Raw genomic sequence first — 27,301 nt, 5'->3', positions numbered from 1 at the left:
CTGCCGTGGCCTTCCGATCGTTCTAATCATGGATAAAATTAATTATAACGCCGTTTGCATCATTTTCCGTTTTAAAACGGAATCTTTTTCCTTTTTTTAATTTTGCTTATTTTAAACATACAATCGGAAATTGGATAATTGCATAAAAATTTAAATTTTAAAAAAGATTAAGCATTTTTCTTTTTTAAAAATATGTTTTTTATGTGTGCGCATGTACTCCGATTTTACAAACATACCGCATGCAGTTTTAATTCAATCTCTCGAGATTTACTCTCTTGGTTGCAGAGAATGTGTTCTTCCTTCAATAGTAATGGAATTTCTCGTTAGCTTTACAAGTTGGAGGTTCACTCGGCGGACGTCCCAATTAAATTTTGAATAACCATGTTACATGTAACTCCAATAAATGATAGACACTGAAAACGTAAAGCGTCGATGACAATAGGTTTCATTGTGAATTAATAACTTACTTATCTGTCGCACTTTTCCGAGTCTCACCGGTAAAGACCACTTTATTGGCTGGGCAATAATGCTATATCAGTATGGTGATAATTACGTAATTTTCATTAAACTTTGAGGCGGAAATCCTGAAGGGAATCAAGTAATATGTAACTGTGTATGCAAAAGTAGATGGAAGATCCATCGAGTGCAACGAAGCGCGGAGTCTAAAATGAATGGGAGCATGTCTCGCGGTTAGACGGAGACAAGGTACCGTAAGGAAGAAGACGCTCGATTGAAGTGAGCATTGGTTCCGTAAAAGGATCTCAATTTGCGGTCTTTTATACGAGTGTCTGCTTACAGCTACATAAATCTCTTCAAAACGACAAGTAAATAATATTTTTATTGGAGTTATTTTGCGAGGTTTAAAAAGAAGAGGAGCCAAACAAATCGATGAGATTCGGAAGGAGACTCGATTGCGATAAGTAAATGCCACGATATTTCCGGGAAAATAAATTTGTAATGTACACACAATTAGTCTGCCATTTTGCGAGTGAAATATATACTTTCTCAACTTTTTCATATCTAATATTACTATATCATTCTCGGTAGATAGAATTTTTTTTTTTTTTTAATTTTTTCAGGAAAGCTTGATTTTTCAATTCTGTATTAGCGATACCGTTACTGGCGAGAGAGCAAATTCTCTTCCGCTGTTGCCGGAGAAGCGGTTTCTTTTGCGCAGGTTTCTTTTGCATGGATTCAACTGGTTTTCTTTTGACAGAGCTAGAAAAAGTGAATTGTGCGATGTACTAAGATAAAATCATACCCGGACGGTTTCTCTACCTATGTACGTAAGACAACAACTAGGGAGATTTCGCGGGGATATAATAAGGCTTTCGGGTTTAGCTTAACGGGTTCTCTCGCTCACCTCCGACCTTCGAGCGCCTTCGGCGCTTTTCCTACGATTCACTTAGGCGCTCCCATTGAACTTGTCCCCGATTCTCCGGAGCTTGCCAGTCACGTTTTCCTCGCCGCCCTCTCCCCAAGACCTAATTAATAGCCGCTCCATTTCCGTGCATGACCTTCCCCGAGCGAACGTTCGTTCATCTTCTCGGATTGACCGATGAGTCAATGACTCGCAAATGACGTTGACGCGCGAGACTCTTCTCACTGTTGCAAGGCGTAAAAGAAAGAAGAGCTGTCGCTACGTAAAACGCATCCTTACTGACGTGCGATTTTTATTTAACGCGGAGAAAGCATGGGATATGCAATTTGAAAATAAATTGGCAGATTATTTTTTTTTTTTACGCACACACACCCATGTTCTTTTGTATCGACAAATAATATTTTGACAGGCAGAATTGCAACGCGCGGACTGCAGTTTCTACGTGTAAAGACATCCGTAATTACAATTTTTTACATTTTCTCCACCTTTAGGAATGCATTTAAACGCATTTTCTTCTCGTGACGACAATTGACGTATGATCGGAAATGTCGTGTGCAGCGTGTCTCTCTGTAATTCGAATCGTCTCCTCCAAAGCATTCTATATAGCACGGTTAAATTGTCCGCGCATTTTACGGATATACATATATACATATCATCGTTTCTTCTCGGCGACCTACATTCGTCAATTACTTTTCACCGCATCCAGTCTTCTCGTTGAGCAATGTACCGTGCAGATCTTTTAATAAAGACCCCCGCGTCCTCTTCTCAATGGCATTTATATATTATATATAAAAGGTATGCAGAAAAATTTCTTTGTGCTTCTGACGTAGCTTTCATGAAAAATTTAATTTTTTACTTTTTTTTCCCTCTCTTTTGTCTCTTTTTTTTTAAATCTCGGCTTTGGTCCTTTCTTGCACAATTATGATGCGGTCGACCTTTGCGTCATCCGTGCAGTTTCGCGCGGCATAATGTTATCGTGATTCAAACGACCTAGATTGCAACCATTACGTAGATACTCGTCCATTATTATCAGTACAAGGTGTATCCTTTGATGGCGCTACAGCAATTTCAGCGCCTCAATATCGCGCCCTAAAAGTACTTGCGTCTCGAGAACATGACTTTCACTATTTCGGAACACTGAGAAACATCGTGAAAACGAGACGTCTCGTGTTTATCGGCAACAATCACATATATACTAAAATATATCATCCGACCTTTTGCAGAATCTGTCTGAAGAGCAAATCGATTGCGAATGGGAGAAGTATAACATACATATAGAAACATAATGTATATACATATTATACATAATAATAAAATACGTCAGATTTGTAGAAACTCGCACTGACGATATTCGGTATTATTTACTTTGCCATTCTTTTAGATTTAGATTGAATTAATTTAATAAATAAAGATGAATCTTTATTTAATCTTAGCATTACGCATTAAACAATTTAAAATCACGAAAGATTTATACGATTTACATGAAAAGGATAATTTAACAATGTCGATTCAGTGCCTTTATAATTAGCACTAAATAGTTGAAAATTTTGTCGCGAATAATATATTACGCGATTCACAAATTTCTTGTCGGACAACTCATTGAGTTCTTCTCTCTGGATTACTCAATGAGTTGCCTGACATGAAATTTGTATACCTTTAAAATCCAAGCACGACGTAGTCGAGGAATGCGTTCTCTTATCGAGATGTTAGCGAATGCTCCTTTCTCAAGGAGATATTTCAAGGGACAACCTTGGGAAAGAAATCAATATCAAACGCTGCTTTAGACTTTTGTAGGGCACAAGGTAGCAGGTGAATACGTAACAATCATCCGCCCTTGGAGAGGCCCATCCCATTTAATGTCGCCCACTCTAGTTTTTTTTTGTTTGAGAATACTTTTTTGTAGAACTTCATGGAATTCTAAACTTGGATCGGTGTTACATTATACATGGAATGGTGCCTCGACCATTACGCCCTGTCTGTCAAATATAAATGTAACAAATTTTTCTTAACAAAATTAATTTTTATTTATGAATGGTATAAAATTGTGTCTTTTTGAGGATTAATTGCCAAATATATTAAATTACAAGAATATATTTTAAACAAGCTCTATTCCTCGTTCAATTTTAAATAGAACTTGATGAAATCGCAGGTCGAGAGTTAATTACAGAGGTGTTTAATATTGGGCGTTGAATAGATTTATTAAGATTCTGGGTTGATTTGACAAAGATTTACAGTCATTGTATAGAGAAATAAACACAAAACTGAAAATACGTTTGTGTTCACATTTATATGCGAACGTATAAAAAGAACGAACGAGAGATCCAGTTTGTTCGCATTATATACGAATTTTTTTCGTGTTTGAGATTAAATAAGCGATAAATTCTTATTTATGCCGTCATTGATGTTGTAATAATTGTAACGAAGTATCTCATTACAATTATTATCACGAGTAAAACTCGCTAATGGCTTAAAGTGATTGTATATATCCAGTATCAATATTTGTATACTTCTTCTCGAATTTCACTTTATATTCGTTAACGATATTTTAGAACTATTAATAATTGCGCTATTAAATTCTGAAGTCATACAATTTTTTTAATGTGCAAATGGATTCTAAGCAAGTTCTAACCAAGAAGAAAAATGAATTCTGCTAGAAAGCTTGTTATCGGGAGAACTCTCGCGTGATTTTCGACGTGGTGACTTTCTGAAAGAGGCGATCGCATCGAGTGTTACAGTTAAATGTTATTCTTAGTAACAGCGTCACGCGAATCGATAAAAGACCAGAGGTATTTCCGAATATTACTAACATTCAGTTTCTGTTACTGTTCTTAATAGTGCAGGAAGACAGCGATCAAGTGTGTCAGCAAGTAGAACGCGGAGTGAGGAACTCACTTCCTATAAATACCAACCGTGCACGGGTCAATCGATTTTCTGATCACGTCTGTGACGTTCGAGTGCACATGACGAGATGATCTATTTCCGATATCTTATGCGCTTTTCTATCGGGCAACGTCCTCCGCTAGTTATCCTCCTACTTCCTACTTCCGTAAAATAAAGTCTAGTCTTTATTGAGAAAAAAAAATATTTCATACATTTTTCTACATGGTTGTATATAGAGACTTTTACTATAGAGACTTTTGCGATTTTTTGAGAATTCGTTGAATGGCAATGCTCCAATTGAGATACGTATGTTTACAAAATAAATAATGAATTTATACACATAAAATCCTTTTCTCTAATCACATCATTTGCGTGTTGAAGATCCAGAGAAAGCACGTTCGAAGCAAGAAAGTGGAAATCACGAACGTTTTCACTGTTTATCACCAAGTTATCTAATATAGATTTTACACATGGAGGAACGACGAACGTTCGCTATGGGAAAGTACCGCCTTCAAAGCATATCGATTTTTTTTTCCCTCCATTTAAAAACCACTCTGAATGCTTGGTATTCGAGCGGTTCGAAAACCGAAACGATTCCTCATGCACGCGCCTCCGATAATCGTGCGTTTCGCCGTCGAAGTCGGAACGCGCGGCGCAGTAGTACACACGCGCCCGAGTCGTTGAATGACTGCTAACGCTGACAGAAGATATTGATGAACGTCGCATGCATAATGACGAGCGGCCATGCGATACACGCACGCATCGTGCATACGTCTCCTCGCATATACGATTTTTTATTGTAAACTCTCTCGAAAGCGAACTTCGTCGCGTGACCCGCTTTAAATCGCGAAACTTTCGTTCACGAATGATTTCTCTGCAGGTGCAGAGGAGGAAAAAGATTCGCCAAATTCGCAGTTTTATTTCCTTTCTTTCTCGCACCCGCGCGACTTTTTTCCTTTCGGTCGTTTCGTTGGATCAATATAAAGTTGTGTTTTTGAGATAGTGGTTCTTCATCGTCTCTTCCAATATTGTTGATCTCTTGTTGACTTGTATAAATGGATATCCACTCGTATTGTCTCAGAGACAAGAGTTTTGAAAAAGCGAAAAACGAAGGAACCCATATCATAAGAAGCTCGTATAATCGTGGGTCTAAAGAATATTATATTTTCGCTTCCGAGGATTAGAAACTTTACTCATACATTTTGCATTGTGCGATTATCTCACAATCAATGTAAATGGCGCAATCAGCCAGAATAAGTCTTCTGGGAATAATTAACGCGCGCCAGTCGCGAATGTATGTTAAGTCGCCGATTTGGATTAAATCGACTGGAAATTAGCAATTAAGTATACCACGGGCTTTCTCTAACGGGCCAATCTTTTTTTATGAACGCGTTTATTGCTGATAGGAATCGATTTTAAGATAGACTACTTTTCAAACCGGGTTTTTTTTACTTAATAAAAACGGCTGAATATATTTAAAAAATGGTTTAATGAGATTGGAAAATAAATCGGAGTAAGCTGAAGAAAAGACTTTTCACGTGATTTTTGTAGTGAAAAATACATTTAGAAGTCATTGATTTGGAATATGACTGATTTATATAATAAATATGAATTTTTCAACTTTAGAAATATAATGCTTATGCAACATTGATAAAATATATACATTAAATCTTTTTGTACTCTAAATATAGACATTTGTAAAAAAATATTAATTTTTTTATTCTAGCACACGTATTCAGTAGCGATATAATAAAAAGTCTTCTAGACTTTCAAAGATCTCGAAAAACTGCAGATTTTTAATGCGTCAATTTAGATTTTATTGAGCGATCTAAAATGGCAATCGCTTTACCTAGCTCCCTCGTATTCATAGCAAGCATCAACGATGATCGGTTCGATTACAGATTAAGTTTCCATCAACGTCGCGTTACACTTTAGAGTAGGTGCACTCTCTTGCTTTCGTCGAGAAATCTGCACGTATCCGCGGTAACGTCCCTGCAAGAGAAATGGCTTTTGCACTTTCTTTTTCTGCCGGGTCATCTCTCTTTTTCTTAACCGTTAGTCCTGTCCATAACCCGGTCGTACGTATGCTGACAGGTATTTAATGGCGTCCGTCTTATCTGACACAAAAAGCTAATTATAGGAAGGGAAATAAAAAGAACAAAAAAGCCCATTTTTTTTGCTGAAAGTTGATTGTACAGAGGTTTAAAACAAAGGAGGAATAAATGTAAAATGGCTATAAAATATACATTTTATTGTTACTAGAACATTACAGACGCGCGCTGCGCGCGCGCTATTTGACTTTTCACTTTAAAAGTAATAATAATTGCAATTTGATCTTCTCTATCTTTCGTTTACATTAATCAAACGTCTTCTGCAATTTTGAATAAAAAAATGTAAAGTTCAATTATACATACATACATACATACAAACCAACATAGATACCTACTTGCATACTTACTGCTATCTAGCTACCGAGCTACCTAGCTACATATTCATCTAGTTACGCTCGCTCACTCTCATTTACTCACTCACTCATTCGCCCACTCACTCGCTCACTCACTCGCTCACTCCTGGCTTACTCCTGGCTTACTCCTGGCTCACTCCTGGCTTACTCCTGGCTCACTCCTGGCTCACTCCTGGCTCACTCCTGGCTTACTCCTCGCTCACTCCCGGCTCACTCCCGGCTTACTCCCGGCTCACTCCCGGCCCTCTCCCGGCTCACTCCTGGCTCACTCCTGGCTCACTCCTGGCTCACTCCTGGCTCACTCCTGGCTTACTCCTCGCTCACTCCCGGCTCACTCCTCGCTCACTCCCGGCTCACTCCCGGCTCACTCCCGGCCCTCTCCCGGCTCACTCCCGGCTTACTCCCGGCTTACTCCCGGCTTACTCCCGGCTTACTCCCGGCTCACTCCCGGCCCTCTCCCGGCTCACTCCTGGCTTACTACCGGCTTACTCCCGGCTTACTCTCGGCTCACTCCCGGCTCACTGCCGGCCCTCTCCCGGCTCACTCCCGGCTCACTCCTCGCTCACTCCTCGCTCACTCCTCGCTCACTCCCGGCTCACTCCCGGCTCACTCCTCGCTCACTCCTCGCTCACTCCTCGCTCACTCCTGGCTCACTCCTGGCTCACTCCTGGCTTACTCCTCGCTCACTCCCGGCTCACTCCCGGCTTACTCCCGGCTCACTCCCGGCTTACTCCCGGCTCACTCCCGGCCCACTCCCGGCTCACTCCCGGCTTACTCCCGGCTTACTCCCGGCTTACTCCCGGCTTACTCCCGGCTTACTCCCGGCTCACTCCCGGCCCTCTCCCGGCTCACTCCCGGCTCACTCTTCGCTCACTCCTCGCTCACTCCTGGCTCACTCCTGGCTCACTCCTGGCTTACTCCTCGCTCACTCCCGGCTCACTCCCGGCTTACTCCCGGCTCACTCCCGGCCCTCTCCCGGCTCATTCCTGGCTTACTCCCGGCTTACTCCCGGCTTACTCCTGGCTCACTCCCGGCCCTCTCCCGGCTCACTCCCGGCTCACTCCTCGCTCACTCCTCGCTCACTCCTGGCTCACTCCTGGCTCACTCCTGGCTTACTCCTCGCTCACTCCCGGCTCACTCCCGGCTTACTCCCGGCTCACTCCCGGCTTACTCCCGGCTCACTCCCGGCCCACTCCCGGCTCACTCCCGGCTTACTCCCGGCTTACTCCCGGCCCACTCCCGGCTCACTCCCGGCTTACTCCCGGCTTACTCCCGGCTTACTCCCGGCTCACTCCCGGCCCTTTCCCGGCTCACTCCCGGCTCACTCCTCGCTCACTCCTCGCTCACTCCTGGCTCACTCCTGGCTCACTCCTGGCTTACTCCTCGCTCACTCCCGGCTCACTTCCGGCTTACTCCCGGCTCACTCCCGGCCCACTCCCGGCTCACTCCCGGCTTACTCCCGGCTTATTCCCGGCTTACTCCCGGCTTACTCCCGGCCCACTCCCGGCTCACTCCCGGCTTACTCCCGGCTTACTCCCGGCTCACTCCCGGCCCTCTCCCGGCTCATTCCTGGCTTACTACCGGCTTACTCCCGGCTTACTCCCGGCTTACTCCCGGCTCACTCCCGGCCCTCTCCCGGCTCACTCCCGGCTCACTTCTCGCTCACTCCTCGCTCACTCCTGGCTCACTCCTGGCTCACTCCCGGCTCACTCCCGGCTTACTCCCGGCTCACTCCCGGCCCTCTCCCGGCTCACTCCCGGCTCACTTCTCGCTCACTCCCGGCTCACTCCTCGCTCACTCCTCGCTCACTCCTGGCTCACTCCTGGCTTACTCCTGGCTCACTCCTGGCTCACTCCTGGCTCACTCTTCGCCAAAAATCCTTCTTGCATATGTTTTTTTGACTAGAAGAAATTTCCAAAATTTGAACTAAATTGGAGATTGGTCGTTTTCGGAAGCCAAATATTTTGTACATATTTTATGTCCGAGTTTGTCAGATATAAAAAAAATTATGATAAACATTTATGAAAATATTTAAAATAAATATTTATACCATTATTATCAAAGAATATAAAAAATATGTTAAGTTTATATACCACTAGACACCATGCGCTTCGCGCGCGCTACTTAACCTTTTATTTTTTACCTTTTAAAAATAAATTACAACAATAAATGTATAGATAATATTTATACAAATTTGACAGCTGTCAAAATTTAATTGCAATGACAGCTACTCTTGCAACACGAAGTAAGCGCAGCGAGAGAACCAATCGGCATCGCGGAAAAGCGACAACAATGAACTTCGAGAAATGCGAGCAATCGACTTTACATGTCTTTTTTTAGGTAGGATAGGATAGGACAATTTAAAATCAAGATTTTTTAATTGAAGTTTAATGGAATATGAACGTTGCAATTTATAATGAACTAGCATTCATTAATTTTGAATAAACGTACCGTACGTAAAATTTAAAATTGGATAAATTGTTTTCGACATCGCCATTAATTGATTGATAATTTTTGACATCATGAGAGCTATGTGGCGTTAACAATTCCCGTTAAGCTCGGCTCAGGGGAAAACTAAATTAAACCAAACGAAAATTAGACAATTTCTGAGTCTATGTGTGTGTGAAATAAAGAGACCAAAGACATTTTCTCGAGTGATATATAGATCCGGTTTCCGTTGCGCTTAAGAATGTCATAATCGCACCTCTATATTCGCAGCGACGCTATATATTTTTTCCTACCTTAAAAATATAATCTCGGTTGACAGAGAAAGAAAGGACGACTCTGACAAGATTTATCTGTTTGCCCGACATGTCTGTACACCTAAAAGTCGCCGACTACTCTCGCGATTTATCACCCGTGAGAATAGTGTTCTGTTAGGAATATGAGAATTCACTGTCCGAATAAAATAAAGTCCATTTCTGTCAGAAAACTTAACGAACGTCTATTTTCTATTTATCGGAACCTTTCGTGATTACATGTTGAAAGACGACGTAATAGAAGGAACCTTGACCTACATATCGTGTCGATTCATTCAACGTCGATTTCAGAACAGAAATTTATTAAAAGAATCTCCATACTCGTGACTGCAGCTGCGATAAAACTGCGATTATAGCGTGAGGACTCAGCTTCTTGAGATGCTTTTGTTTACAATTTTATCTACAATAGTTTTTAGCTCTTGTAGCACGAAAAAAAAGAATAGACACACTTGACTTGAGATCGTAATACTCACAATTATCAATTTTTTATTTCTATCTTTATCGCCAATGCAGAGTAGAAAATTAATTATTTGTCGACATAATAAAGCTGAAGAATTTGATATACGTGAATCTTATGTACGTTTCCTGACGTCGATAGATTCGCTTTCATGCCGATTAAACGTAAATCAATCAGGCGCTTGTTGTCGCGACAGGTGGCGCGTTGACAATGCGTAGCATGTTCCTCCGTATGTTTCCATCCGTGTGCTTTCGCGCCCCAAATGCTATCAGGTCTTGGAAGTGAAACGAGTGCTGAGAGGCAACAAATCGTGCGGATCATTAAAGTTAATGAGTTTTAACGCGACGTATGACGCGCCTCGCAGTCAAAATTGCGTCGCTCTTGCACCTACTCGCTGCTAACTGTACCAGGCTCCCCGCTAGGCTGCTGGCTGCGTACGCTACATTCTACATATCGAGACCATAATTTCAACTCGCCTCGTGCGCAAATCCATGGTCGATTAGGTGCAGTGCTAAAATAATGCATCTGCCGCCTCGACCTCAGCGCGGCCGCGCTTTCTCCGCGTTCTCTAGAATCCGAACGAATCCATATCCCGTAAAGGAACACGTGTCACACATACCTGTGTACCTCGCGCTATCCACTTATATTAATCGATCGATTAATTTGTTGCCGCAAATTTAACTATAACGTGCGATCGCGAGGCTTTACATCTGTTACGTTATATACGAGAGAGATTTAAGTTTCGCGTGTTTTTATTATAGTGTTTCATATCGTGTATTTAACTGCACGTTGATAATAATCTCCGATTGTAGATAATATCCAGTCGAATTCGCTATATAATATTGCAGTTGGAAATACCATCATAATTCAGGTGACCGATGCACGCAACCTGACTATCAGCTGTGCAGAGGTATCGGCCAAAGTCGACCCCGATTTTGGGATTCCAATCTCAAATCGATGATCCACTTCTCTCTTCTGAACATGGCGCAATGAGGTCAAAGTGCCGTGCAGACAATCTCGATGAAGCTTAATCGCACTCCTAATTGCACTTCGATCAATTTACATATTTGGTTGTTATATTTTTACGTTTATGTAAATAAATTTGCATTTATTATACGACGCATCGCAAGTATCTGCAGGTAAAATTAATTAAATATTTGTAATTATTGGAATATCTTGCGTCTAAATTATAATAATTTTCGTGAATTTTATTTTCATTCTTTTGTGTTTTCGAATCACCCGCCAATTACTATTCGATGTTGTTTTCACTTGGCATTTTCATGTTTGATATTTATTAAAAAATATTTAGAGTAAATAAAGATCTATTAAAATTTTATTGGAAATTAAATAAGAGTTTTTTAAAAATAAGAGTTGGACCGTCCATTAATAAAAATTGTGAGGGGAGTACGCTCGACGAGGAACACAACGGCGTAAAAACGTTGATGTGATGCATTGTTACTTGCGTCATCAACTAAACCGAGAAGAGCCATATCGTCGTATCTTCGTACGATGCCCGCTGTTATTCTCGGCAGAATGTTGGTCGAATAAAAATTGTGGGTGAAGCCGGACGAGCTCGTAATGCTTAGCTGCTCCTCCTGAAAGGGATCTCGTGCGAGACGTGATGAAGATAATGCTTAAGTTGACTCCGGCCCAACGGGTATCAAACGGCTTCGCCTGAAACGTTTATTAATACAATTAAGACGCCAGACGACGCTGGCGTCACGCTCCCGACGACTCGAGCCTTTTACTAACAAAACACTCGGTCGGACTTTGATAATCAATAGTTTTCTTCAGATCAAAAGAGGAATCAAAGTCTTCTTTTGTATTTGCTTTTGTTTAAAAGAAAGGTTACCGTTGTGACTTTGTTCCTTGGTGCATTGTGCAACTGTGCAATTCATCTAGATTAATTACATCTCTTCGTGAGAGAAAGTCGCATCCTCCGCTTTTACAAATAGGACATTCTTAGAAATGCGTAATTCTTTGATCATTACTTAAAAACCTTGGAGATTCTTACGCGTTTGTGTAATATGTTCTATTTTAAGTCGCGCTACGCTTATCTGTCCGTCGTCCACGCGGATTATCGCAGGTTTTTGCCCCGTGGATGAAAGATGATCGTATCGCTGCGAGTTTCATCGCGCGATAAGACCTTAAAAATATTGTCGCGATTCACACTTCCTATTTCTGAAAGAATACGCAGCCACCTTACCAGTTACACCGAAGCGCAGAAACGTTATCCGCGATAAACACCAGGATTTCTCATCTGCCCGCATTTAAACATATTGGCGCATCAGAGCCTCCAAGAATCGTCCTTGTGGTCTTTGTACCACGAAAATCGTGGTCAACAACCGGAACACTCCAACCGTCGATTACGTCAAGCGCCTATCTATCATGCGATCGAACTTGGCAACCGTCGGACCTAGATATCACTGTCTCTACTTATTTAGGTCTCTAAACCCGCTCTTTGTAATCGATCAGTTCTTCAGTGAAACGATAAACCTGGTCTTGGACGCCACCTGTGCGGACATATCTAGATCATTCCGCGTGTGTGTACAATCACGTAATACGTGTCACTAGATGTCAGTCTTATATTCTCCCTCTCTGGAACTACGTTTCCTCGTTACCGCTTCTGTTTGAAACCTTTGCGTGAAAGAACTTTCTTAATATATGTACCAGCAGCTTGATAATTCTACTTCTTATATTTCTTTAACGTAAAAACTGGATCAATATTTGTATGCGGGCTTGCGTAAGAGGAGTATAACGATACGGTGATAATTTATCAGTTTTCCACAGCCCACTCATCGATATTTATGTCCCTATACGTTCAGCATTGGCCTTATCGCGAGTATTATTATTATTATTGTTATTATTATATACGCGAATGACACGATGTCTTTTTGCATAATTCGCTGATGACTCATAGACCGCATACTCCATGCGTATAGAGTTACTTAACGTAGAAATTTTCTTATCGCCGTACAGCAGACCACAAAGTCGAGTATCTCTTTCCGCGAAGGAATAAAATATAGAGACCGTAAGTTTCACTCTTCCTAAACAGTTGTTACAATTATCTGTTTATAAAACATCGCAACCGTAAGACATTTGAGCATCCTGTTTCCGACAGAGGAAATTAATTGGTTAGAAACCCGTGAAATCATCAGTATTGTAAGACGGTAACAGAAAATTTTTGCACATAAAACGATAATTTTATCTTACGGGTTTTGCGGAAATATCATCGGCCGTAAACAATTTGTCGCCGTAACTTTTGCCTCCACCTACAGACGCAGGTGCTCTACATCATGAAAAATCCAACATATCCCGCGGCATCCTGGTTTCGCAAACGAAAAATCTAGCCGCCTTACGTAATTGCACCGTTTTCTAGACTCCGATGGTATCCGGTGTACGCGAAACAAATAACGACTCTCTTTCTTCAGTTCCCACGAAGTGAATTCGAGCGACTTCCCGTTACGGTAAGAGAGAGAGAGAGAGAGAGAGAGAGAGACGCTTGTTGCCCTCCGTGAAGTCCTTCATTGTGTCTTGACTGGCTGGCGATCGAACGACCTCACTGCAAAAATGTCTCCACAATCTGACACCTTGTTGCACAATGATAGATATTCTCAAGGCCGGTAGTGATTCGTCGCGAGGCAATTTAACGATTCGTTTTACGATGCTCTAGTGGAGTTACGCAAAGTCCGTTTGCATGAAAACTTCATCTTCGATTAAAACGATTCCAGGCAGTCGTTGTATAGGTCGCGAAAGTAAATTCGAGATCCGTTTAAATCTACAGACGTGAAAAGAAGTTTTAAGTCTCAGCGAGAAATTCGACTTTTTGTCTCCGTTAATAACGATTACTTAATTATCCGCAAGGACGTCCGATGAATTAAATTCTTGGCGTTTTGCAAGTTCTCATTCAGAGTCGCGCGGAAACTTTGTACGTAATTCCGCTCGGACAACTCATTTAGCGCGATCTCTCATAAATTGCTTTTGTTGCAATATGAGTAAGCATTCTGAACAAAACAGAATCAAGAGTAACACAGCTGCAACCGCCGCGAAATAAATTCGTGAATCGCAAAACCAGGGAAACAAATTTGTCCACGTTCAACTGCTAAGTATTATATAAAAGTTTTATATTTCTTTTAACGGAATGTACGTACTGTACATACACTAAGGAGAAAAACTAAATTTGACTAAACAATTTGACTAAATTTTTCAACTTGGTCAAATTTCTTCAGTTTTATTTTTATTTCAGTTAAATATAAAAAAATATTTGAATTAAAGAAATTTAATCAAATTAACATTTTTCTTAGTGCACAGAGATTAATTACACGCGTGTTACAAGTGTACGTTATACTTATTTATTCTTTCTTTATTTAGAAATTATTTCTACAAAAAGTGTAGTGGTTTTACCGAGAAACTTAAAGATGTAGCACTTGATACGTTTATCAGTGCTACGTTCAAGTTATCTTTACGTTTTAAAAACCCTTGGCACCATTGTGTGTGATAATATTGGCATGTTTGCTAATCTCTTTTAAATGTGAGAAATACGTCGCTTAATTAATATCTTTTACCTCGATCTCACACACTTGTTTAATAATTTCATTGACTATTAACTTCGCTAATCTTTTGTATACATCGACATGTATCTTTCGTCGCTCACGTATAGCCATTTTATTTTTACGTAATACTATTCTTTATTATTTTCAGATACGGTTTACAACGATGAAATGTTTTTATTAACGATGTGGTAGATTTATTTATAGCTTTTCCGATTAAATTACTACAGCGAGAGTTTCTTCTAACTTCGCATACCTTCGCGCGAGGCTATAAATACAACGCTGGACGATGAGTTCCTCAAGTTCTACCTCGGCGCGAGAAACACTATTATACCCGGGTTCTTCTTCGGGCGGGCGTCAGGAGAGTAACGAGAAACGCTACGCTGATTGCAATTAATTGTAAAACGCGCGTGCGGCGTGGCATTATATGCGAGAAACGGAAAACGAGCGAGCAGGAGAGAGGAAAAACGCCGGAATGCGTCGAGGGCGCCCGTAATTTCTAAAATGAAACTTCCAGTCGTACACGTGGCCACGTGGATAGGACCGCGCTCTCATTAACATTATAGCTTGCCTTATTTTCAACACCGATGAAGACAAACGTATCTTAATGACGCGTTAATTAGATGACTTTATTCAGAGGTTTAGAGAAATTGCCACAGCGCTAATATAATATAGAAAATGGCTCGAGAGATCGTAATTTTCGTGTTTTCAAAAGACTCAATTAATGTACGGTAACTCTACTTTACCCGGTATCTAATAGCAGATCTTTGCGAAATTAATAAATATTTTTTTCTTTTATTCTTTTAAATAAAGAGGACGGGGATATTGAGAAAATATCCCATAAAATAAACAGGAAGAATGTTATATAATGAGAAACTGTGTACTCGCTACGGTGTACCTGTGAAAGGAAATATAATAACGCTGAGAGGCAGTTGTCGAATTATCGACAAGTTTACGGTGCGATACAAGTTTACGCGTACGGAAATACAGTAACGTTGCTTCCACCGACCGCGAGTGGAAGTAACACACAGCCTTTTAATACAGGTATTTGCCTCGAGACCACGCGTTCGTAATTTGCATTTGCCATTCAGACCGGGGTACATCCTCATTAAGCCGATCAGACCAAGTTTGCATGCATTATCCGTATGAACATTACGAGACACTCGAGTTAAGAGGAGGTGGTGCGCGACGTTCTGAAGTTCCTGAATAGCCAATCAGTATAGCGTTATGGCATTTCCGCGAAATAATGGAGCCGAGGATGAATAATACATCATCAAGCGGAGCAAATATTAATTGCCGCCGCTGCTCTTTCGCAAAACCGCCACGGTTAGTATGCCAAATTTGGGGTTTGTCCTCGTAAGAAAATATGGCGCCTGCGTCAAGGAATTAATTTAACGTCTCGTCGGACAATTAAATTTTCATCAAGGTTATCTGAACTCTGGTATTCTAATGCTTTGCGTATAAAATTCAAGAGGCAGCGCGAGATAATACCTCGGGATCCGCGGGAGTATCGATCGCGATGTACTTTCGGTTGAGCTTTGCCCCACATTTTTGTCATTTTCATTGACGTAATAAACTCCCTCCGATCGAGTGCATCTCTTCGCGTGCAGTGTAATCACCGGTGAATTTATAATAGGATCGGACACAAATACGGCCTCTCGACCTATCGCACTTTACTTGACAAGGAAGCCAACCCCTTTATACCTCTCCGATCGATACTTTAATCAATAGAGACAAGAAACACGAGGCGCGCCTTCTAATCCCGCTTGCCATTTCTTGCGAATCTTCTCGCGTGGCCATAAACACAGCTACAGAATGTAACATGAATGTGTCCTAAGAGAGCGTTATAACTTTTATATATATAATAAAAGTTACACAAGATTTCTTAGCTTAACGTTAGAAAACTGTAAATTGGACAAAATAAATGAGAACCAATTATTGCCAACTGGAATATTATAACAGATTACAAGAGAAAATATATTTTATTTTTGTAGTAACTATGTTATATTTATTACAACATTAATAAATTATAAAAACTTTAGTGCGATAATTTCTAAAATCATTGCTGTAGGAATAGAAGCATAAAATGCTTTTTTAATAAACTATCTAGGAGAAATAATTAGAGAAACATATTAATGCGGAAATATAAGTTTTGAACTATTTACAGTAATGAGTATACTTAACTTCAAAGAAGATGATATAATATAGCAATACACGCATACGTAATTACGACATAAGTAATTAAGATATGCAATAAAGATAAATATACTTTTATACATAGTACAGTCGGCTAAATTATTTAAAAGGATAAAATAGCATGCACGAGATCTCAATCTGAAAGAAAATACAAAATAAAGCTGTTATTTTAAAACATTTATTAATGAACGGAATATATTTTGTGAATTAATGGCACTTATGCGAGAATTAAAAGCATTTACGAAGCAATAAAACGAAATGAAACGCATCCGACAGAAATATTTATCTGTGATGTAAATAATTATCTTCTCTCTGGGGAAAAAAACGAAAAACCGACGCATTTATCATTTATGACAACTTAGGTTTCATCTTGTTAGAAAAAGTAAATATTCGTACAAAGTTTAAAATTACTTGGAAGAGCGGATTTAAGTAAAAGCTTCGATAAAATATAAATACGAATAAAGAAGGACTGTAGGAAAAAAGTTCAAAGAGTCGAAAAGTGTTAGAGATGTTCACTCTCGTTTTCACTGCATTCTTGAGCGTGTCGCAGATTCAAATTACCGTTAGATAATACGCGCGAGTACTGACCTTGGTTACAGTCTGTTGAATGCCAGTAGTTTTACAGCAAGACAAGGTTCGCACAAAAACATTAATTGGCATGTACAATTAAACGATATTAACGTCGTGCTCGTTACCTCTATTAATCGACCGAGTTCATTATCCCCTTCTGTCCCTGTCGCTCTTTTTTTTTTTGCATATATCTGGGAATTTTTTATATATATCTTATCGCATCTCCCACTCCCTTCTGCCACTGAAAGTAACATCGTTGCATCGTTTGTGTTGAATTTTACATAACTTGACATTATTCTAAACGCCATATGGTTTCGCGTTAAATATTTACAAACGGATAATTGAGACATAGAGAAGAAAATTGTGCTATCTCCGCTTTCCAGCGCTTGCGGTAGAATTTAAAGAAACCTTCGGGAGCATTGGATAATTAAACGAGACTTGGAATTTTATTTTCTATCTGCTATCTTCAAGCATGAGGCATCTTCCAGTGTTGCCAGCCTTGACCAGAGTCGCAATTCCATGCGTATATATGTATTCCATGCGTGCGTATATATTATACATACATGTGTGCACCTTCAATAGTTCGCACACCTGAACGGAGGCATAATTAGCACTATATGTAAATAAGCTTTTGCGACGAGTGAATCCTTACGTAAGCCCGATCTTCGTTTTACTATGGTGGCCTTCGGCAGCAGTTCTCTTCGTTCCTATCTGAGAAGGCGAATTGATTTGTCATGGCCTATCGTAATCGATTTTTTGAGATGAAACGAAATCATTAATATAAATAGCTCATTGACTTCGAGTTGACCGATTATAATCGATAGTGAGCTTACAAGCGACGAAAATAAAATAACTTTCTTTTTCAAACAATAAGAAACATTACTTTTTTTATTGCTTCATGACTTACAAGGAAACCTCGCGAACTCGAAAATTTAGATTTTAATAAAACTTGGCATAAATGTAGAGGGGGTGAATACATGAATTTAGAAATTTTTAGTTGGCATATACTGTAAAACTTTTGTACGAAACATTTTTTAATATTTTGTTTAGTTTACGAGATTATCGAAAAACTGCAAAAATGTCTCAATTTGAAGGGTGGTTTTGCCCCTTCAAACCGTTTTGGGCACCAACTAAAAATTTCTAAATTCATGTATTCACCCCCTCTACATTTATGCCAAGTTTCATTAAAATCTGAATTTTCGAGTTCGCGAGGTTCCCGTGTTAGTACAAATTATTTCACTTAATACAAATTCTTTCAGCGTGTACCTCTCAATTCATTTATAATGTTTATTTTACTCTAACATTTTAACTTAATTCAATTCACCTGAAATAATGTCGAGCTAATTATAATATTCGTCAGCCGCGTTGTTAACTTTAAACAGCTCCATGTATTCGTTATGCCTACAATAATTATTATCTCGGATATATTTATTGAAATTCCTTTATTTTCTCAACAAAAAATACATATGATATATAAAAATTGTGTAACAATACATAATACATAACGCTCGAATAAATCGCAAAAATACACGAGACGACACGGTGAGAATAATCCGGTGCGGGATAAAATTACGGTGGAACAGAAGTAATTCGATTATATATCCCCCTTCCTCTGTCGGGAGGGCTAACGGAGAATTCCCCTGTTCAGCCTGTTACTTCGGCGTGTCGTGTAATAACAGGTATTCTTTCTCACACGATCATTCATCGCCAGCCGGGAGCTGCGGAGGGCGCGACTCGCGAGTCTTCTCTCTTCGGGCCATGTCAGTCTATGTCCGACCGTCGTGTCGCGTGGATCACACAACGTCCGACGTGTGTACAGCGCGAAGCCGCGTTTATTTATAAACCCGTATCCAGGAACGTACAGCTGCGGACACCCGCCGTTTTCCTCCCGGTCGCTTTTCCAGAGCGTAGCTTGTCGCTCCGCGACTATCCAAGTGCGAGTGCTAGTGAAATCCGGAGAATTAAAGGCATTCCGTTCGACGATACCCAACAACCATGCGTTGCCCAGGTAGGAGGAAATCTGTTGATCCCGGACCCATTCAGCGCGAAACCTAAAGCCAGCATACGTGAAATCTGAGAAAAATCTGACCGGAAGAACGTACTTCCGATTCTATTCTCGCCAGGTCGATCCGGGCGGAAATGACGGCGCTCGCTGCTCCCGCATCCGTTAATTTCAGAACCGAGAACTCGGAGCGTTTATCTCACGCATAGTCTCGACAACGGAGATTCTCGACTCTGAACTTCGGAAACTGTCGATTGGCAATTGGTCTTGAGCCAGATGGTACGCCCAGACCTTCTCCGTCGCGGCTCAATCGACGGCTTTATTCAAGACCAGTTTCAAAGCGCAGCGCGAGGTTTCGAGAAATTCAATTCACTCGGTGCGAGCGGAAAATCACCGGCGTAACGCACTTGGCGCACGAGAAGGTGGTGGTGCGCTGCGCGTAGCTCGTTAACGCGTGCCGCGGCTTCTTCGAGAGGGTCCGGCTGCTGAAGAGTGGCTTGGTCTAAGGCCGCTGCGAGGTAGCACTCACGTCGCTTATCGAATAACGATAGGAAACCCACCGCACGTTTGACTGATCTTGACCATTCGTGCGCCGTGTCGACAGTGGTAGTTCAGCCGAAGTACCATCATCATCATCATCATCATCATCATCATCATCATCATCATCATCATCATCAAGTTCATGCGACACGCACGATTTCCCAAGGTCGTGGACCCCTCTCATCCGCACTTAACTTGTGGATAAAAGTATTCGGAGTAATGTACGCGCGAACGTTAGATCGGTCGACCTTAAGAAAACGCTAAACATGGAGCGTTCCCTTGCACGCATCTATCAGTGCGAGTCAGTCACGGATACGCTTCGCTGCGGGCGACATCCTGTAAGCCTGTGTGCGTCGCTCGCAGCTCGCGCCGCGACGTGTGGTGGGTCTGTTTTCGTAACGCGCGCTCGACAACTTTATACGTTTCATCTTGTTCGCGGGACCACGTTAATGACAAATTTTTATTCAACGCCCGCTCATCCAAATATGTTTAACGTCCAAGAGAGATTGGCAAATATAATAGGTAACGAATATTCACGAATCAACCTCGACGTCCGAATGCCACAGACAAGAGAAATAAACGAAGGGAAAATCCGCGAAATTCTAATAGAGAGATATGTGACTCTTTTCCAGTTGACGTCTTTACTCGGACGACGGAACGCGACGGCGAAAGCGTCTCTCCTAATTAGCGTATTTCGAGAAGCGTGAAGATCCTTCGAAGGGTTGCCATGTGAAAGCCCGCTGCGTTTCTTTCGCCTGTTTTCTCGCGGTTTAACGGCGAAATCTTTAAAACACGTAGACGCAATACGTAAAAAGCGGACTGCTGGACCGTGTTCTTCCTCGTGCGAACGAGTGTGTTAACGATGCGCTTCGGTGCGCGCGTTCACGCGTACTCACGCTCGAGAGACCTCGCCCTTTTCTCTCCCCCGGGGCAGGATCCCTCCGCGAGGATACCTGCCGCACAACCTGCTTACGCCGGGCACGTACAATCGACGCCACTTTGAACCTAAATCTCCGCCCTTTGTACTCACAAAACGCAGGTAGAAACTCTCCCTGGCCGCGTCTTTTAAAAGACCGTCGATCGAAGAAACTTCCTGCATGTTTTATTACAGTAGTTTTGAAAGAAAGATTAAATCAGATTAAGTTTAACTCCTATCGAGTGCCTAGTTTATATGGAAAATAATATTGTAGCGTAAAATTATATTAAAATTAAAATTGCCATTATGTATCTCACTATTACCTAACTTTTATATAATCGGTGTTATGCATTAATTAGCAAAATTTTCTTCCACGTATATAATAAACGTCATATTTTCGCCTACGACATTTTGTCGTTGCGAAGTATTTACCTGTCGAGCAGGTTATTTTTAGCGCAAATTGGGTCGCACGACTTAATCGATGTCGCATTACATCCCGTACTTGGTCATTATTAACCTTGGACTCGCCGCGTCCAGAAACTAATTCGATCACAGCTCGTGGAATTGCATTAGCGCGAGGGTCCGAATATGCTTATCGCGCATGGGGAAGCGTAATCAACAACGTCCACGCACGGGAGCGTTTAACGAGGATCTCTTTCTCTCGCTCCTTATTATGGCTGCCGGCAACGGGAAAATCGTAACGACGAAATAATTTAATAATTTACTTTCATTATGTGCAATTATTATACTCAATTCTCATTAAACTTGCGTAGCGCAATCCTCGGTCTTTCTTATCGAGGCGAGACCCTCGCTCATTAGCATTCCGAGCAAGAAATTTTAACGTTAGATAAATTAATAAGACGCACCGCATTATTTCCTTGTTCCAAACGAGACTATTATATATATTATCATGACCAAACGGATTTTGGATCTTCGTAATTACACACCGTGAAAATATTTTGGAACATCTTCTTTTTCTCTGATAAAGATAATCCTATCGTATAATCAGCGAGTTATCCGAGTGATATAATTTGATAGTGATGGCCGGCTATCAGCCTGTCACGACCCGATTAGGAATAGACGTTGAAATTTGTCGGCCTCTTTACGCTCCACATATTTCAAAACCCTTTTCTACGTCACCTCACTCGCCGCTCTCATCCATTTTCCCGTCTTTCGTTCTGCGTGATACTGTGTGAAGAAAAATATGAAGCACTTAACAGAAGGGCGGGAGAGAGGCAGGGTGGAGGAGGATGAGAATATTTTACGCTGCGCAAAACTTGTCCCCTACTACTAAGCTCGCCTAATAATTTAAATGGCAAATTAAGGGGTTCAATTGAAATTGATACGCGCCCCCTCCCCTTCTTATCGTATATACGGACAATTATAATGTACTATTAATCAAGCTGTGACGCTGCAGAATGCATCTGAAATTCTACTATCACGAGAGTATGATCCAATAACGGAGCTTTATGTAATAGTAAATTCGATAACATGGTAAGGCGATAGTAGCTTCTACGAAGGCTTTCGTGCGAGGACCTGATAAAGCACGGATCTACAGCGTGCATTATAATGTCCTTAAATCCTGAGGGAAAAAAACGCTGATGCGATAGCTTCTCAAATGTGTCATATGGCGGCGGGGATTGTGTGCCGAGCGAGGTACAAGAGAAAGTAGGTGGTCCCATCCAATCGATAACGAAGTTCCTTTTCTTCGCAAGAGTGTCTTTTGTGTTCGTAAAATCGATTACTCAAACTCAAAGGAGCCATGCAACTGTGCCGCATCTTCCTGCCATTTTCTACGCAAATACACGCACCACTACTTTTATTTGACATTCTCTGCCAAAGTAGGAGTAAGCTAAATCATGTAGCACAGGCAATAAGCCTGTATATTATTTAACGTCGTAAACCTCTCAAATCTTAATGCACAATACTTTAGATATATAATCGCAAAGCGATAATCAATTAAGTTATCAGGACGGATATATCTAAATATCTTCTTGCTCTTTGTTAAAAGTTATAACATTAATAATTTGAATATCACTGAAATTGTTGAATTTTATAAAAATTATATTTTTAATTTAATTTAGATTTTTTATATTTACTATTTTATATATTCCGTCTGTCAATCGATCCGTCAATTTTCAATTAAAGTTTCTTGTTTCTTTGATTTCACGTTAAAGCATGTTGTTTCCTGAAAATTGTTTCGTTTATACCTCCAATAAACGTTTGAATCTCGATATTGCGAAGTTGATCCCAGATTTCGAGGCTTTCATCCCTCTCGAGATGAATAATTTGCCCGAAGCAGTCTTTAAGGATCGTACAGGTGGATTTAACAAGCCTCGCTCCTCAAGGCCAATGGCGGAGCAGCTCCGTCTAATTGCACCTTCGGGATCATCCTGCATGAATTTCTGTACTCCAACAACCTAGAAGAGCACCTCCGACTTCTTATCTAATAGAAGACCGACCGCTTCAGACGCTCGTTAAAGTGTGAAACATGGCATAACGATTATAAAGACTGCACAGATTCTCCATGGTATCCTTGGGGGTATGCTGCAGGCGCATAAGCTGCGTAAGCCTAAAATATGAGCTACTTCTAATTTGGCTGTTTACATGCATAATTTCCAACGTAAAGATTCTATAATAATTCATATAGAGATTATATACCTTATATTAAACGCGATCCTGTTCTCGAAGCTGTAAATTTTGAAAGTTTTATTCGAGAACTGTAAATAACACCAGAGAAATCTAACTTTATGACTCGCATCGATTCTGATTGAAATAAGAAAGCTTATTGTTAATTTTGTATCAAAAAAATTATGAATTGAACCATAATATCTATGGACTTTGATATTTTACATCCAATGTCATATAACAATTGTGAAAATGGGATGCTACCTTCACACGGAGACGGTTACAGATACACAGCGTATAATGCGGTTTAAACGCGACAAAAAGGCACATTGTAAATCGTTGATGCCCGCGCCGGTGGAAATCGATCATTTATTTTTTACGTAACGGTCGACGAGCGGTAGCGTGTACATGTAACCTTCGGCGGTGCAGGCCTATCGACGTGCGGAATTGAACTCCGGTGAGGACGTGGAGGTTACTGACATGGCCCTGCTTTGTCCGTAACCCGTCCATAATGAGCGCCATAATTTATCTATAACTTATCCATTGTTACATTCTCATTGACAGCCGTAACGTACCACGTTTGCTTGCCGTGTATAACAGCAATTCTGCGGTTGCACGACCGGTACACGTCTTGTCAAACCGGCCGGAATAGTTGCTGCAGGTCTAATAACAGTAAAGTGCGGGTGCCTAATCTTTTACGAGAAAATATGTAACCGAGGAATGTTGATAAATGTGTAGAAAGTTCGGCCAAAGCGTGAAGTTCACGCTTTTTCATTACGGCGTACGCATATTATCGTAAACGGTCTGTGATTAATCAACCGAGATCTCATCGTTGTGTACAAATCCCACAGATCCGCTGTGTATCCGACCGGCAATTACAAGTGATAAATTTGATGGATTTATTATCGCAAACAACTACGAAACGATTCTCTCATACGATTATACGACCGATTAATAAAATTAATTTAGAATTCAGAACAAGATCTGAATATTTTATTAAGATATTTTTTCAATGTTAGCAAAGAAAGACTTATGTCAATTTAATATGGAAAGCACGTATTATTATTAAAAGTGAAAAATATTAATGCTATACATATCATTAAACAATTTTGTCTTACATACAAATTTTTTTTTAGAGAAATTAACTGTAATCAGTTATAATATTTATGTGCAATTTTTTTAAATAAATAACCATGCAAATGCTTTCCAGAGGGCATGTTAAATAATATATGATGTATATATGAATTATTAAAAAATTTTTAATTTAACTTGTAAAATCAAAGTTAACTCAGAAGTGCTGTAAAAATAGATATAATTATATTATTATTGAATGTATTGTGCATGAAACAAATTAATTTAATTAGAAGAACAAGTTACACGGGACGGGAGATTTAAACTCTCGAGCAAACTATCGAGAAACCATTTTTCAAACAAGGCGATGCCTTGACCCGTACACAATCGCACAATAAGAGAGAGTGCACGCTTGAAAATGCACCGCGCTCGCGCGTTCGTATCTATTCAACGCTTCTTTCGTACACAACTACTCTCTTATGTATTCTTACGTATAGTCAGAGAAAGACAGAGAAAGAAAGAGAGAGAGAGAGAAAATGCGCGACCTTTCCATTTATTTTCGAGCCGACCGCAACTTCGTTGGGCACTACGGCATTCCAATTACAAAAATTATCATTAGACGCACGCGAGAGATCAGAGACGACCCCCTTATTGTATCTCGTGAATAATTTTTGGGCATTTCGAGCATTGGCGACGCGCCAGCAAATTTTTAATCTTCTCCCCTGTCGACGATCGATTGCGAGTAGTCCAATGTAGAACAATGCGTCGCAACGCTTCGCCGGGAAAGAAGCACGAAATATCTACAAACAGAACCGCCAGATCGCTTATTATTTTATCGTGACATGTACGCTCTCGTACAATAATGAAAAATACAATAAAGACGTGACGGAAAGATACGGAATATAACCATGCCGTGTTCTACAATTAATCATTAGAAAAGACCTGAACAATTTGCGGGAAAACATCTTGAAATGAGAGTTTTCCCTCAGAGAAGTAAATGTGATAAACGTGGGAAAACTCGTATCGGCAATGATGTAGCGCGGAAGAAACTGTTTGTGACACTTGCACCAGTTCACTTCTACTGATGCGCGAAATGACGTACGTTCCCCGTGTTTCTGTTAACACAATGACAAAATATCGAAACGAGGCATGACCTACATTTGAAACATGATTTTCCAGTACAAAATTAAAAGCAGCGCGTGCAATCTAAGGACTTTTATGTTCACTTTTACGTACGCTTCGAGTATACAACTATTGTCGATAATGTAGCGATATAAAGTAGTAAAAGCGGAGCGCATTACATTTTAATGAAATCGATATTGCAGTTTAAGGATACTACTGCATTTGTCGTACGACAGGTGCAACAACAGCCTTTAAAAAAAAAGTTACTTTTCTTTATCTTTTTACGATTACGTCATATAAATGCTTGCCACTAACAGCGCTTGCACCGTAACCCAGATTTTAGACATAAATTTGTGGACGTAATTGTAAACGGCAACTGTGTCGGCCAGTTAAGTATCGTTGGTCAAGCTGTCGTCGTTGCGAACGGCAGCCCGTCGTCGACACATGATTCACCGTCGGATGCAGACGTCCTCCATCACCCTGAAATCACGTCACTGGACTGGATCATTATCTCCGCATGGCGCGTCGCGATGGGCGATTGTTTCGATTATCGGGAAACGTAATATTGGTCGCACGCCGATGAAGCAAAACTATTTAATCCACCATCTGGTTACACATAATGGCTAATCGAACGTAACGGCTTGCCTCTCGCAGAGCAAAAATAAAATTTCTTTAATGTCGAAGAAAGAATCCCGACTGAAACTATTTAATTTGCTTTTTCTTGCAACGATCAATCGAGTATACAGGATGATTATGCAGATACGGACGTTTCCTCGACCGGCAGAACTAAAAATAAAACGAAATATACCACGCGAATATGAATGAACGTTCCGCTTGACGCTTTCGAGCGCCTTAAAAACACGGATTACTTCATCGTCACGGTAATAGCACAGTATCCACACTACAGCGCTAATTTTAGAGGACTGAAGCCGGCGAATAAGAACGAACCAATATTCCACACCGCTTTACGATTATTTGATTACACAGACGTGTTGTGTATTTCGTGACTGCCGCTTAAGAGTGAAACTAATCGACGCGACGCTTCAAATGAGTTTGTCAGGGGAGGGAGGGGGAGGCAAGGTGAAAAACACGAGAAATATCTCTATTCGCGATGTTCAACGTGAAAATGATGACTTTCTAACAGCACCTGTCCGTCCGCTCTAACTCACTAGATAATGCTATTCCTTAGATAAATGACTAGTTATGAGACAGTAATCGCGAGTTTATGATTTGATCACGCAAGCGTCCAGATACCTTGGAGGATGTCCAGACGAATCGACAGGCTCGTATATACCATTTTATGCCGCAAGAACAAGGACTTTATGGAGGGGTAAAAAACGCGTAATATCTTTATTCGCGACTGTTGACCGGACGCGACGTCCAAAGACATCGTTATGGCTGCAGAAAAGGACGCAAGAGAGAGACGCATACAGACACGTGTGTACTTTACAACACGTATCGAAAACGCCATCGCGAAGCTTTACTTCTCGACACAATCGTGTCTCTTTTCAAAGCCAGCCAATCTCGAGAACAGGTTGAGGGCTTTGCATTAAAAACCAGTTCAGGAGCTCGCGAAAAAAAGGCCGCGTTTCTAGCAGCTTGCAAGCCGTTGACGTTTCTATTCAAAACGAGATGCGAGTCTTCGATGTGAAAGCGTAAAAAATATGCATTTCAAAGGTGTGAAGGTAACTTTTGTGTTGAGCAAATGACAATCTCAATTATAAACGCAAATTCTCCAATAAATTTTTATTTCTAACATAGATAA

The 27,301-nt window shown here is 40.7% G+C and overlaps 1 protein-coding gene across 5 annotated transcripts in view; it reads left to right on the top strand.

Moving 5' to 3' along the window:
- LOC105836694 (protein kinase C and casein kinase substrate in neurons protein 1) overlaps positions 1–27,301 on the top strand; it is a 54,860-nt gene that overhangs the window by 8,821 nt on the left and 18,738 nt on the right. Inside the window, exon 1 of one of the 5 annotated variants that reach the window (XM_012680907.3) lies at positions 19,128–19,265. The exons of 3 other annotated variants lie outside the window; for them this stretch is intronic. The gene's annotated coding sequence lies outside the window, so the exon portion shown is untranslated. Of the gene's footprint in view, positions 1–19,127; positions 19,266–20,179; positions 20,322–27,301 lie in introns of those variants that run through there. One more of the 5 variants, XM_028191668.2, reaches the window with a different exon arrangement.

Source organism: Monomorium pharaonis, chromosome 7 (assembly GCF_013373865.1).
Source record: "Monomorium pharaonis isolate MP-MQ-018 chromosome 7, ASM1337386v2, whole genome shotgun sequence".
Classification (NCBI taxonomy): Eukaryota; Metazoa; Arthropoda; class Insecta; order Hymenoptera; family Formicidae; genus Monomorium; species Monomorium pharaonis.
The sequence above is the reverse complement of the archived record's forward strand: the minus strand, read 5'-3'. Positions and strand labels throughout refer to the sequence as shown.